Genomic DNA, 15,986 nt, shown 5'->3' on the forward strand with positions numbered 1-15,986 from the left:
TCGCTCCATTGCTCACGATAGATTAGCCAGTCCTGGCAGAAGGTGGGATGACGAGCATTTCTGCCAGGTCACAGAGTGGCTAATCCATCGTGAGCAATGGAGTGATAGGCTCTGCAGAACTTGAGGCCTTGAACCCTTGTTATCTGCACCTGTGCGGGGATATTCGTATTTGTATATGCATACCCCAATCTCTAATCACAGTCAATCTAGCACAGACAGTGATAGTATTGGATCTATTGCATGCCAAATTTTGTTCTCTTGGGGCAATGAAAACAGGTGAATAAAAGAACAGAAACTAAAAAATAATGCACAGACAAATCTTTAGTCATCATAGCAATGGGAACTGAAGACTACTAGTTCTGTAACAGAGACCTCCTTTCAAGTTTCCAAGTATGTCTTCAAAAGTAAACTATTTAGTAGAGTAAATGTGTCAAGTAAAAATCCCAAGAAAACTACTTGTCCTCATATAGGTTTAAAATATGTTTAGTTTCACCCACATTCCTTTATATGCATGCATATTCTCTTAGGTATGCTAGCTTTGCTAATTAAGAATGATGGAAATTATAGGTAATAATAGAGATGTGGGTATTCGTATACAAATACAAATATCCCTGCAGAGCTGGAGTTAACGGAGGATCCGTCCCCAGGGGCCAGACCATGCACTCACACATCCGCCGGCGGCAGCCCCTCTCTTCCTTCCAATCGCTCCAGAGCACCGCTCAGCTAGCCACTTGGCAGCCTTGCAGGGAGACTTGTCCTCCCTCCCTCTGCCAGGAGTGGCTAGCTGACCTCACTCAGCTTCATGGTAGGGCTGGTCCTGAGAGAGGTGATACCACCATCCTTGGCATAAATGTAAAATATGATGTGGCTGAGGCACAACTCACAGAGTTCTGAGGGTCAACACACAGACAGCATCCTGTCTGTCTTTGGTGCTTCTGTTTTCATCCATTTTCCTTCTTATTTCCTGTTGTTCAAGAAAAGGAAGACGAAGGGGAAAAGCAGTCCCCAAACAACAAGGAAAATTATATTTCTGAATTCCTTTAATACCTGCAATCCAATAGTAAATCACAACTAAAGTAGGTCCATTGAATCAGTGGGACTTAGTGAGTCTGCTCCTCAGTGAATTCCATTGATTCAATGGGCCCACTCTAGCTGCAATTTCTTACTGGATTTCAGCTCATCTATTGTAAAACATACTGCTATCATGTTTATCCTCTAGGAAATATAAGCAGTTGCAATTGTGAGAATTCACCTCAGTGAAGTGTGAACTTTATCCCTTGCTTTTGTAACTATAAATGCTGATGTTGAGCTTTTGCATGCTTTCTAAATACAGTACAGAGCAGAGGAGAAAGGAACCTAGGCTGCAATCCTACACACTCCTCCCTGTCAGTAAGCCCTACGGAACCAAACCGGAATAGTCTTTATGTTTACATGGAATAGGGTTAGATTGTAAAATATTTAATACCAGGCAAATACAACAAGGCAAATACAAATTCCAAACTAAATAGGCCTTCTTCAGGCCAATTTGTATGAGGTCCAGATCATAACAGAATGGCCAGATTTGGGACAAAGTAAAGCAAATTTACAGATCGATTAGTGTTTGGAGCACAAATTGATTTAGGCAGGGTACAAACCACTTCTCTCTCTCTTGAAAACAGTAATTTTTAAATTTTCCTAACATGCAACATGCACACCTCTGAAGTTAGCAATCTAAAACTGGACAGATTTCCTGTCCCTTTTAGAGTCCACCTTATCTCAAAATTTCACATATCTCAACGAAAACAAAATAGTTATAGCTCATTTGGTTTTCGACTGTGAGTCAATGGAAGGGGCGCATGAAAATCAATTCATGTTTGGGGCAGCAATCACTCCAAAGTGAAATCAGGATACATTCCAATGCTCTAATTCAACCTCCAAATCAGATTGGTAAAACCATGCAGAGCTCCACCTGATACCTGTTGTTAATATTTAAACAGTTACTATTATGGAAGTTCCTAAATCAGGAAAACAGCATGTAAACATCCAATAGCTTCACTAACTCAACTAAGTGCTGTATTTCTTGTAGTTTTAATATTTGTTTAAGTTGTTGCTATAAGAAATATGGTATGAAACACCAGGGGAAATATCTATTAGGCTAATACCGTCAAAGGATTATGGAATTTTTATTTCTTGGCTGTGAAATTATTATTATTATTAAAACAATTTTATTCTTATCGAAACATACAAACTTAAAAACATTAACAATCTAACAGATATTTAACAAAACAAACAGAAAAAAAATACCCACAGCTAAGCATCCATCCTCCCCTATGGATCAGAGATTTCACCATCGTCTGGTCATCGGAATATCTTCAAGGGGATTCCAGTGGGCACTGGTTTACTATACACTAATTTCCCCCCCTGAATCCTGTCTTTTTCTGGGCCCAATTATATATCAGCTTCCAGCTTTGCTTTACAAAGTCTCTTGGTTGATCCCGTAGTGCCTCTGAAAGCATGTCTAGTTCTGCAATATCCAATAGCTTCTTTAATAACTCATCCATCGTTGGTGTCTCTACATTCTTCCATTTTTGAGCCCAGAATAACCTAGCTGCTGTGAATATATACAGTAGACTATAATTTATTTACTTGTCAATAATTTCTGGCATTATATTCAATAATAACATTTCAGGTGTAAAACTTAATTTTTGTTGAACAATTTCTTTTACCATTTCCGAAACCTGTATCCATTTTTTTTCTTTTTCACAAGACCACCACATATGATAATAAGTCCCTGGATTTTTTTTTTTTTTACACTTCCAACAAACATTACTGTTACCTTCTGACATTTTTGCCAATCTTACAGGGGTAAAATGGCATCTATCAAACATTTTAAGGATGGTTTCTCTAAGATACACTGGCTTAATCATTTTATGATTCTCTTTCCATGTCTTTGTCCATTTGTTAATATCAATATTATACCCAAAATTTTGTGCCCATTTTACCATCACCTCCTTCACTGTCTCATCCCCTAAGTCATATTCCAATAAGCATGTATACATTTTTAAAATTATTTTTTCATTAGTTTAAGTCCATAATTAATCCACCTGGACTTTCCCCTCAAAAAAGCCCATAGTTTTGTCCAGGTCTTTCTGAATTTCCTTCTGTGTTTTAAGATAATTTTATTTAATCAAATTACTTGTTATTTTTGTAATGATAACTCCTAGATATTTCACTTTCTGTACCTCCTTGAAATTAGTTTTCATTGCCAGTCTTTCCACATCTTCTTTCTTTATGTTTTAGTCATGAATTTTGTTTTTTGATAGTTTATTTTAAAAATAAAATAAAATAGGCTCTGAAATTATTGAGTGCAACTAGAATGCAGTATACAAATTCCTGCCCCCTCCCCCGCCCAGTGGCAATAGTCATAATGGAGCTGAGATAGGGCTCCGCGGCAGTGAGTACAAAGAAAGCTTCTCAGTTAGGCCACTGGACACAGACCAAAGACGTAGTTTTTCCTAGCTGTCTAGTTTCCACACTGATTCTCACAGTGTGGTGCCCAAAGTCACCGTAAGAGAGATACTGAAAACCTGGCCTGGATTATGGGAGTGGGATGGATGGGAAAGGAATAGAATTATGACTGAATTGTACATGCTTTTTTCAAATGAATTTAGGAGGAAACCTACTCAATAATCCATTAAAAATTACAGATACCGATGTCATATCTAATTTATAGCTGGGTAGGGCTAGGCTGCAAGTTGTACAGATTTCGAAAATGTCCTGTTTTCGATATTTAACTTAAAGGAGCATTTACTGTTCGTTACTTTACCCAGAATTTCTTCATAGGATGTTTATTGTGAAAAAAATAATGTAAAATATTATTGCACAGTAAAGAATAAACGGTATAATGGATTATGGCCATTTCCCACACTATAATTATTGTATCTAATGCCCAAACGTAGTAAATAGTATGTCTGTGTTTTTGTGTATCATTTGATGAGCAGAAAAAATATTCCCAAGACTGGGTGGTGTGTAAGTGAGAGGTAGTAGCCATTGTATCCTAGCATCTAACAGTATATAAGGAAATTCTTTCCTTTTGAACCTGTGGAGAGCTGTAAAGACTGACAGATTTCAAATGGAGCATTTGTCTTCAAAATGGGATAACAGTGGCTCCTCAGAGGAAGTATTTGGAAAATGCAACTTGCTTTACAGAGATGGGCCAAATTATTCGGCTGTGTGACTTGAAGGGCAAGATGGCATTCTTTCACTCCATATACAGAGGCAGCGCTGAACTGGCAGTTCAAGCTTACATCAACACATGTAATGGGACAGCATCTTCGATGCCAGTGTTTCTTAACCTTTTTGAAACAATCGCCTCCTTCCCCCAACATAACAGTAGCGCGGTGGCGGTGGCAATGGATCCCCTGCCAGCACTGTGGCTGCAGCCGTCTTCTCAGGTTTGGCTCACTCCATCGCCCCCATATTGCCCCCTTCTGTTCCTTCTCCCATGTGTTGCCCCTTTTTGTTCCATCACCCCCCTGAAAAATGAAATCACCCCCTGGGGGGCGATATCGCCTCGGTTAAGAACCACTGCTCTGTGCCTCAGGGCAGCAAGCTGGTAGAGGGCAGGAGGTGTGGCACACACAACTCTGTTCTCTAACTAAGGTAACTAATCAAGCAGCTCAGGAAGAACACACAGGATGATGCCATTGCTCTGCCTGCATTTGATGCCTGAGGCAATTGTCTCAGTCTGCCTAACAATAGGACTGATCCTGCTCCACCAATATAGCATTGGCAGAGTGCCGCCTACCTAGAAAAAAAAAAGAGTTGCCGTACGTCAGAATCAGTGTGACAGCATGTAATTATTAATCACTATTGCACAACTGTTAGAAGTATATGAGTCCACACTGTTCCTGGCTTCTTTGGGCTGCAATGTCTGGAGACTGGCTCCTTCACTAGAACTACCTTAGAGAAAGACCAGCTGCATCTTCCACAGCAGCCAATGAAACATGACATGGCCTTCGCACTCTCCCATCTGTTTCCCTGAAACATCCATCTTGTATTTCACTTGCTTTGCCAAGGCTTCTGCTTCAAACTTTCATCTGGCCACTACTTCTGACGTCAACATCTGAGACTGATGCCCCTGATGCCTGAGTTCTGGGCCTCTGTCTCCCTGGCATCTCCTCTTTGTTTTCTCCCCTGGTTCTCTGAGCCTGTGATCACCTCATTATTATGTCATCTCTTTCCTTTCCTGACTCGGCAGGAATCAGCAGCCACTTCCCTCTCCATCTGCTGCTACAGAAGGTGCCTGTGTGGAAAGCTGCCCCTCCCCCAGTGTTTTTTTTTCCTGTCTCTTTTCTCTCGCATCTTCTACCCTCCATAACCTTTTTAAAAAGTCAGCTCTTTGGTATCCCACCCCCGTTTTTTTCCCTTTTCGCTGTTGTTCTTACATGGTCACACTTGATGGGCTGGTGGCTATCCTTTACAGCTCAAAGAAAATGTGGCCAATGCTAAGCTGGTATCTCAGCACATCCGCCAATATAATTTTTTACTTCTCACCAGGGACCCTAATAGTTGTTATTCCATAGCTGCCTCATCTACCCTTGACTTAGCCACAGCTGGCAGCCATAACTCTAGACAATCTCAACCTGCTGAAATACCCATTGGCTGCAAAAATGTTAATCTATTCTGTTGGGCCATGTTCAGAATGCAAGTCCTGAAGTACATCCTACAGCTTTCCTCTGTTGCCATTCCTTTATAATGTTTTTTACCTACTCTAACTGACCTTATCACACCAAGGGAAGTAGCATAATTGGGTGAAGAGGGGAAACGCATCCTAAAACAATGTGTGTTTGAGAAGACCAGAGTGTTTGGGGATAGTAGATGGGGTTTCCTGTTTCAGCAGGAGGAAAGGAGAGCCTGCCATTTGTCACAGATGGGGAAGCATCCGGTTTCCCTCATGAAATTTGCTAACACAGAGCAGCAGTGCGGGCTCAGTATGTGGCAGGCAGTAAGACACAAGCGTGAGCAATAATCTCCATGCTTGCAGTCTGGTCACCTTATCTCACCAAATTCTATCCCCATGACCTTAGATTCCTGAACGCCCTGCAGTTAGATCTGCCAGCCAAGCCTCCATGATGGACTGAGAAGGCCTTGGATCTCTTCAGATTTGTCAGTCCCCTGAGGAAGGTATTTAAGGGGCATCACTCAAGGGAGAGCAATTTAATGAATTGGCCCTTTCCTGCTTCCACATTTTTATTTTATTGCCCTGGAGCCTGACTAATTCTCCTCCTGCTTTGAGTAAACAGGGGCTCTTTCTGGAGTCTTTCCAAGCTTCTTAGGCAGCCCTTCCTGCCACTTTAACCCTTTCTCTGCACTCTAATCATGGCAGTAGAAACAAATACCAGGACCGGGACAGGCTGCTGTTACCAGTCTCTCATCAGCTAAAATCTGTTTTGTATTTGCAGGAGACAAACTGTAGAAGCAACAATGTCTCTCTGTTTGCAATTAGAAGTTGGAGGGAGTGTGGGAGGAAAGTTGTGGCTTTTTATTGTTACTTTTTATTTATTTGTACTTATTTTAAATTATTTTAGAGCACCTCATAGTCTGGAAGCCTCCCCAGGGGGGCTATGTGAGTAATACTGGCACCTCACCCTCTTAGGCCATTCACGAGTTGCCTGTGTCCCTCAAATTCAGCTGCATTCTGTAACATCAGAAGCATTTCAAAGATTTGTTTCCTATGATTTTTTTTTTGCCATAAATTTGGTTGTGCACCAAATTTATGGGCAAGAGTAATGTGAGCGGGTACAGAAGATTAGGGGCTTCTGTCTTTCCCTCCCACAATAGCGTGTAGCTGTTCGGGTGAGGTGAGCACCTCAAGCAGTGGAGTGTAGGGAAGAAAAGACTCACCACTCACGGCTCCCCCACCGCTATCCCCCTGTTGCTCTGCAGTGCTGCCTAGAAACCTGCTGCTACCAGCAGCTCTCCAGAGCCATCTGTTGTTGGGAGTGCCTGATTCCAAATGGAGCCAAAACCTGATGGCAGAGTAACTGAGAAATTACCTATGCTGTGGCATAAGCAGTTTCCCTCATCACCCCAGGATCATGCCCTGGCTTTGACAGCAGAATAGCTATACGCAAAGCCAGCTTCAAGTGGATGACATACGGCTGCTGCCCCCTCTTCTGGCAGCAGGGAACCATAGCCAGTACCACTTTTCTTTTCTTCTCTTCATCCTCCCCACACCTCCAATGGAGGGGACAGAGATGGTGGAGCACGGTTGGATGCACATGTGTGTCAGCGGGGTGGTGCGGGAGGAATGCAAGTTCCTTGAACAGTGCTAGGCTTCCCACCTCACACGGCAGGGCCATTTCTGGCACCTCTGTCCCAAACATAGCCATGTCTAGCCACCTTGCTTCTGTATAGTATATTCAATGTATCTTTAAAAGAGATGTAAGGGCCTTGTTTAATTTCCCTTTGGATATTTGCTTCACACACACGTGTTCTGAACAGGGAATGCCACACTCCCAAGATTTTGGGGTGAACTCTCCACTCCCAGACACCCCTGCTCTTGCTCACATACTTTATCAATTCTTTCTCTCTCTCTCTGTGCATGTAATGTAATTTATAAAATAAAACTAAATAAATATTATTAATAAGTATGTTATTCTTACTAAAAAGGAGGAGTTTTAAAAAATCAGCTTACCTGCCTTTGTTGAGTTCTGACAGCAGAACCTACCGAACACAGAAACCTGAGTATATACAGGACACTCTACCTCTGAAACCCAAAGGCAAATACTGTTCTTTGTACCTCTGACTTCTGCAACCCTGCCTCTTTGAAGAGGAAAGATTGTGCAATTTGAACACACATACAAACATGTTGAGACCCATATGTTATTTTTGACATACTACATAAATGCAGTATGTAGGATTAGAAGTGGCCACTGTACTACCTTAAAGCCCTGCTGCACATATACAATTTCTGGTTCAGTGCTGTGTAGACTGGCTGTCATTTTCCATCATTTTCTTCCCTTTCTGAGGTGATGCTGGCTTTTCTCCCACCTTTCTGTTCGTCTTTATATATTCAGTGCTAAAAATAATAAGCATTTTCACTCTCTCATTTCCACCCGCCACCCCCTCTTGCTTTCTTTCTGCTTGTTTGTTTCTTTGAAACAGGTCAATGGGCCTTTTTGTGGTTAGAAGCTGAGAATCCCGCAGCTCCCCTTCTTTGCCAAAAAGAGAGAAAACACACTCCCAATTCAGACAATAGTGTTTCTGGGAAGAAGAAGGGGGGAAAAATACCGCTTAGCCCTCCCCAATCTACTTCAGGTGACTCATTCTGCACTTGCTGGATGGCTTGTGAGTCTCACTACATTGCCTGACATGTCAGAGTGATGGAAAATGATCTGCTTGAGCCCTGGTCCCTGGAGACGACTTCCTGCCTTGCAGCCTCCCCACCAGGGAAGCCTGAGGAGCTTTGTGGGGCTTTAATGCTCTCTCTCTCTCTCTCTCTCTCTTCAACAAAGTGGGTGGATGAAGATATAGAGGATCTTGCTGGAAGAAAGAAAGAGGGTCGAGGTCACTGGAATCCATTCCCTCTAGCTGACTCTGTCCTGTGCTGCCTTCTGTGTGACTTTATCTGAATAGTAATTAGTTGGCAGGAAAAGGCGAGCAGCTGAAGAGACAGGATGTGGTTACTGCAAGCTCTGAGGTCTAGTACTGATGCAGAGTGGAAATGCAAGTCACACCTGCTCCATAGACACTTACTGTATACACAGCTTAAAGCTTAAGCAGGGAAGCAAATACGTGTGTCTCTTGTACAAGGGCTTCAGGCAACCGCTCTGTTTCTCCCTCCCTGCCCCGTGCATTTTTTACCATGAGTCAGCCTCCGCCCTCCCCCCACTAACACTATGGTGTGATCCATGGGGAATTAGGTCATGTGAAGGGTTAGTGTGCATTGAATTCCCGAGCCACTCAGCAGCCAGTAAACCTCATGGCTGATGGTGACTGAATACATTGCATCAGAGATCAGCTTTTGTCTTTTTGAGGAGATATACCTCAGAGATGGTATGAGATCTAGAGGATTCTCTTTTTCTGTGTTAGGACTGGATGAGAGTAGGCAAGACATGTCACAATTATCAACTTCTTTGGACTTTGTTTTAATATTTAGGGGTTTACATAGGCGGTGCCCCCCCCACCGCAGGATTTCTTCATTCCAAGAAAGATTCGCCTGGTAAACCAGCTGTTACAGTCCCAGGAGACCTGGTATAAAGAATTTATACAGTTCCATCTAACTCTAAACTCTGATGTATTGTGAAATATATTTTATTTTGAAGCATTGATCTATTAGCATCTAAACAATTCAGACTTAGGTCGTAAGAATTCAGTTGCAACTATCCTCACTAGAGATGTGCACTTTGCAAAGTGAAAAACAAAGGTTATGCCAATCAGGTCCTAATCCTGAATTGGTTGTGGCTTTAATATTTCCCTTGTTTCCAAATACTTTGAGATGTTTCAGAGTGTGATCAGGCAGACATTTGTCCTGCTGTTTGTCCTCTGTTCCTCATTGATTAATTTGATATTTTCTTCTAATACCTGATAGTGTAACAGTATTTCTAACCCTGAGTTGATCCGATATTTTTGCATAAATATCCAGTACATTTTGTTCAACCTACAGTGTTCCTTTATTATTGCTACTGTGCTTTCTCTCACTATGTTTTGTGGTTGTTATTTTTTGTTTGGAATTGCATTGTGAATGTTTCTGAGAACACAGATCAAGAAATAAACCATGAAGCACAGTGTGGGATTGAACATGTGTGGGAATGAACACTCTTATCTTTCGCCTCCTAACAGTTTGTACTGCTATGAAAATGACAATAACTTTCTCCACACACCCCTTTTTAAAATAGTCTATACTAATTGCAGATTAGTTGACAGTTTTAAGTGAAATGATTGCTTTGGTTTCAAACAATGGCTGAAATCCAGTAGTAAATCAGAACTAGAAGAGGCCCATGGAATTAATAAGGATTTGCAGAGTTAAATGCTCTGTAAATTTCGTTGATTCAATTGACCTACTCTAGTTGTGACTTACTACTGGATTACAGCCCATGGGTTTTGAGCTACTGTTGTTTAGTTGTTAAGTCATGTCCGACTCCTTGTGACCCCATGGACCAGAGCACGCCAGGCCCTCCTGTCTTCCACTGCCTCCCAGAGTTTGGTCAAATTCACGTTGGTAGCTTCGATGACACTGTCCAGCCACCTCATCCTCTGTCGTCCCCTTCTCCTCTTGCCTTCACACTTTCCCAACATCAGGGTCTTTTTCCAGGGAGTCTTCTCTTCTCATGAGATGGCCAAAGTATTAGAGCCTCAGCTTCCGGATCTGTCCTTCCAGTAAGCACTCAGGGTTGATTTCCTTCAAAATGGATAGGTTTGTTCTCCTTGCAGTCCAGGGGACTCTCAAGAGTCTCCTCCAGCACCACAATTCAAAAGCATCAATTCGTTGACGGCCAGCCTTCTTTATGGTCCAGCTCTCACTTCCATATATTGCTACTGGGAAAACCATAGCGGACCTTTGTCAGCAAGGTGATGTCTCTGCTTTTTAAGATGCTGTCTAGGTTTGTCATCGCTTTCCTCCCAAGAAGCAGGTGTTTTTTTAATTTTGTGGCTGCTGTCCCATCTGCAGTGATCATGGAGCCCAAGAAAGTAAAATCTGTCACTGCCTCCATATCTTCCCCTTCTATTTGCCAGGAGGTGATGGGGCCAGTGGCCATGATCTTAGTTTTTTTGATGTTGAGCTTCAGACCATTTTTTGCACTCTCATCTTTCACCCTCATTAAGAGGTTCTTTAATTCCTCCTCACTTTCTGCCATCAGAGTGGTATCATCTGCATATCGGAGGTCGTTGATATTTCTTCTGGCAATCTTAATTCTGGTTTGGGATTCCTCCAGTCCACCTGGAGGAATCCCAAATGATGTATTCTGCATATAAGTTAAATAAACAGGGGGGAAATATACAGCCTTGGCATACTCCTTTCTCAATTTGAACCAATCAGTTGTTCCATATCCAGTTCTAACTGTTCCTTCCTGTCCCACATAGAGATTTCTCAGGAAACAGATAAGGTGATCAGGCACACCCATTTCTTTAAGAATTTGCCATAGTTTGCTGTGGTCCACACAGCCAAAGGCTTTTGCGTAGTCGATGAAGCAGAAGTAAATGTTTTTCTGGAACTCTCTGGCTTTCTCCATAATCCAGCGCATGTTAGCAATTTGGTCTCTAGTTCCTCTGCCCCTTCAAAATCCAGCGTGTACTTCTGGGAGTTCTCGGTCCACATACTGCTGAAGCCTACCTTGTAGGATTTTGAGCATAACCTTGCTAGCGTGTGAAATGAGTGCAATTGTACGGTAGTTGGAGCTTTCTTTGGCACTGCCCTTCTTTGGGCAGCTATGCTAATAAAGAATTTTAGCATTACATCAGTTGATAATTTTTTAAATTGTGAAAATAAATAGCTATATGCAATATCTCAAAATCAATAACTTGTGAAATCTATAACAATATGCAATGTAAGCATGTGCAACAAAAATTGACAATGTGTAGCCTTTATAATTAAAATTGTAAACCGCCCGGAGAGTGCTTGTAGCGCTATGGGGCGGTATATAAGTCCAATAAATAAATAAATAATATAAATAAATAAATATTTCAGAAAACTGTAATGTTAAGTAAAATAATTCCTCTAGCTTATAATGTCAACAAGTTTTGTGATTTATTAATATATTGCTGAATCATTTCAGCTCTATACGGGTTGTTAATTTTTTTAAAAAAGAAAATGTATTAAGCAAACAGCTATATGAAATGGAATCATGGAATACACGTATTGTTCAACATTTTTTTTTTGGCAAACCAACATAGTTTTTAAATTGTAGTTCATATCCATTTATCCAGCAAAGTGGACAGCATATATATGGAAATATGGTGTACAAGGGAGTGTAAAGGGTTCAGCAGTCAGTGATGATACTGGCAGAGGAGAAGAATGTGTAAGAGTGTGGAGGATTAGAGGAAAATATTGTTAATATCATCCTCCATGAGGTCATTTGGAATACAGCATCCTAGGCTAAAAAATATGCAGACATGTGACTCCTACCTCCAATATGATCTGGAACTATGTAGTACAGAGGAACTTGTACCAAGATGGATCAACCATCTTGTCTAGTTGCACCGTTAGTTGAATATGTATCCCAACAGTGACTATGCCCAAGTATGTGTGGTCATGATGCCAAAGAACTCTTAACTCAATTCCTCTGATTCATGCAGACTCTGCGCTCCAGAAACTATAAGTGTCATGTAGATGAAAAACAATAGAGTAAAAGTACAGAATCAGATCATTACCAAGTTTGCAAAAATCCAAATTTCAGAAACTGTATGCAGATTAATGGATTATGCTGCAGCTTTTTTAATGTTATGTGAAAGGATGGTTTTAATTTTGCTTATAATGCTATAATGTGAATTGCTTTAAAAACTGTCTCTCTTGAGTCATTACAGGTTTGTACATTGAAATTATTGACATCCATTCCCATCCCGTCTTCAGCATGCACATGCTTGAATGTTAGGATTTTGACAGGTAATGCACATCTGTGTATTCGTGCCTAGATTTAGTCCTTCTAAAGATTACAGCTAATTTGGCAACTCAACCACAGGAGGCACTATGCACACATTCAACAGTGGGGGGCCACTTTTATCCTAGCTTCCTGCTGTACCTGCTGGATTCTAAACTCACATCCAACTGTTGGCAACCTAGTGCTAACTTACTGAGATCTAATAGTCTCTTACTTCGAAGCTTCCCTTTGAAAATAATTGATTCCTTCTATCTCACACACAGATTCACCACGATAAGCATTTACATAGAAAATTTTACTATATCTGCAGCCCTCTGGTTAAAAGAACCACAAATTTGTAGTAGGAGGTGCTATGCCATTTATAGAATAGAGGTTTGTTTTATAGAAATATTTATTTCTGGATGATAACCACAGCTGATTTGGGTCTGCAGACTTCTCATGATTTTATGGCTGTATTACTTCTATGTGATCAGGTGAGCTGAAGTGGATAATTTAAGGTTGCCATCTGCAAATCAATACCTTGTGCTTGACCTGGTTAGATAACTCAGGACGTTAACTACAGCCTAACAATCTCTTCGAAGTTGCTTCACTTCCATTATTTCTTGCACAACTATGTATACATGGACTACAAATCTGAATATAAGAGAGCACCAAATAGACAAGTACTCGGATACAGAGAAGTAGCTCCAAATCCCCACTTGGCCATGGAAACTCACTGGTGGAGTGGAACTGGTAAAATTACTCCTTAAATTTCTCACTCACCTTGAAATCCCTGTTAGGCTCACTATAAGTCATTTCTGACTTGGGAGCACAGAACACACATACTGAGAATCTCTGACTGGTGAAAATAGGTATGAATTTTCTCCCATTGTCTGGATCTTACTGAGCACTGGTAGAGTACAATACCCTGCCAGTGTAGTAAAGCTGGATTACTAGGCAAATTCCACTTGCAGGAGGAAGTGCAGGATACCTCCTTATGCAAAGGAGAGAAAGGTCCAACCAATTGTGCAATGGTCTGTTGTGCAAAAAGGTTGATGGGACAGGACCCTGGGCATTTTGTTTTTGAAAATTTTTCCAAATTTCACAAATTTCTTTATTACAGATAAAGAGTTTGGGGTTTAAAAAATATGAACACAAGAAAAAAGTAAAACTGTCAGATTTCCCTATCACTACTTTCACTGCAACTGCTCTTTCAACCACAGTAAGTAAAACTGAGATATACACAGGCCATTGTATTGTGATATCTATCTTACTTCTGCCTTGAGTTCTGCAAACTTGGGACTGAGACTTGTTGGAGGGCTACTTAAGCAGTAATGGAGCTGTATCAGCAGCTGTGCCTTCAAATCTGGATGGTCACAGCACAGTTAACTTAAAACTTACTCCTGCCTCTCTGCCAATATCTTGCCTTTTCTTTTCCTCTTTGCTTGCCTAGCTGGCCTAGTACCAGGACAGAAAGCCTTCAAAAGAAAAGAAGAAAAAAGAAGTAGGAAAGAAACCGAACCAAGTCACCAGGTGTGGGGAGGAAAGGATTCAAATGGTTAATGAGCTGCGAACAAGGCTGATTTCCTCCCCTCTCTCTGCTGACTCCTAAGTGGTTGGCTTAAGTAAATGAACCCAGGGAAATCTCTCTTTTTAGATGTGACTTCACAGTGGATCCATTTGCATTTTCCCCACTGTGTAGCCACATCCTAAGTTGGGTTTGTTTAACTGTGTTTTCTGCTAAATTGTTTTATTACTATATTTGTTCCTGTTGAAATAATCAACATAAAAATTAATAAAGTACAATAAAATAGCACCTCCCTTTTTAAATTTAAATATCAATTTATGTCCTTTGTAAGTACACATTAGTGATCACTTGCTGATAAATGTTACATGCCTCTAGTGAAAAGATAAACCTGTTGTGGTTACAAATGTACGCTCATCTGAGAAGAATAAATGTGTTCCAATCCATGCTGAATATAATTATATGTATTCTTATTTCATGCATGGATACTGCAATACTACACCCACATATGCTATTGAACTCAGTGAGACTTGCTTCTAAGTAAACATGGATATGATTGTTCTGTTCTTCAGTTCCTTCAGAACTTCCAGTGGAAATCATTTTGCTCTGGTTTGGTGGTCCATCAAATGTGAAAAATCTGCTCATAGCTTATTTTCCTCTGATTGTGTCCATTTCTTTCCTAACTGCAATCTGGTTTGATTGTTTGGATGAAATAGTGTGTTCATTCTGAATGGGACATTTCCATGTGCACTGGAAATAGTATTTAAATCTCTCCATAGAATAAACTGTTTCTGCCACATAATACAAACCAAAACCATGTGACAAGAACACACAAGCCAGAACCCAAAGGGGAACAAAGTAGAGAGCCAGAAACAATCTTTGATCACATATTGTGCAAAATTAATAACACCAAACATGACGAGACAGAAGTTCCACATCTGTTTGGGGAGAATTGATAGTAAAATAACAATATGTTTTTAACCCCATTATGGCTTAATTATAGCTTATATTCTTTTTTTTTTATCCTGCATAAATAACAAGTGGTTTCTTGTCAAAACATTTTTTAAAAAGTTGACAATAGAGTTTGTCACATGTTACATTCCAAAGGGAAATAATACAAAGACCTCTATCTGGAATGTGTTGGATTGGGTGCTAAATGGCCAGTGGGTCACTTCAACTCCTTTCTGAAGCATTTCTGGAAAGCTGTGACACAAGGTTGTACCACAGTTTTACCATCACCACCACCATCCTATTTTTCACCAAGAAAGCAAGGTGGTCTCTGCTGTTGTTCTTATGGTGTAAGCAAAAGCTTTCACCTATAGCAATTACTATAGCCAAGAATCAAACAGTACAAACCTTCAGGCTGAAATTCTATGTAAACTTAATTAGAAAATAGCTTCCACTGGAAGCAGTGGGATATCTGGTTAACCATACAAAACATTGCATTGCTAAGTAACTTCCTTTTATGTTGGCTTCATCAGTCCTCAACTTGGAAAGGAAAAAAGTAAGTGTACACAAACAAATATTTTAAGGATGGAAACAATCACCCATTCTCAATTATTTAGGCTGTCCTGCCAATGTTAAGACATTTTCAAGCACAGCTATGACTAGGAGAGGGGAACTGTGCAATGCCATAAGTTTGTGACCCATCCACTCAAAGTCCATATAACAATCACACACACAAATTCAATCCTAATTGTGTAATAATATTTCAGTAACGTTTAGTAAATTAAACTCAGTGAGAGAACAAAGAAATGGAAGAATATCTCTGAACTCAAAGAGGCGATCTAAGTAGCAATAGAGGTCTTGTCCCAAAACTCAACAAAATGGCTGCTGGTAACTACATACTGTACACTGAGGTCATTGGTGGTTGGAATATTCAGGGCCTTTAGAAGGGGTTT

The 15,986-nt window shown here is 40.7% G+C and overlaps 1 long non-coding RNA gene across 1 annotated transcript; it reads right to left on the bottom strand.

Annotated features, from left to right (window-relative positions):
- Positions 1 to 1,027: 1,027 nt before the first annotated feature.
- Positions 1,028 to 7,952, bottom strand: LOC144589340 (uncharacterized). Its single transcript, XR_013545413.1, has 2 exons — positions 7,679 to 7,952; positions 1,028 to 2,590 (listed from the first exon to the last, which is right to left on the bottom strand). It is a non-coding gene; the product is annotated as an uncharacterized LOC144589340 (long non-coding RNA).
- Between the last annotated feature and the right edge of the window lie 8,034 nt (positions 7,953 to 15,986).

This window comes from Pogona vitticeps, chromosome 4 (assembly GCF_051106095.1).
Source record: "Pogona vitticeps strain Pit_001003342236 chromosome 4, PviZW2.1, whole genome shotgun sequence".
In the NCBI taxonomy this organism is placed as follows: Eukaryota; Metazoa; Chordata; class Lepidosauria; order Squamata; family Agamidae; genus Pogona; species Pogona vitticeps.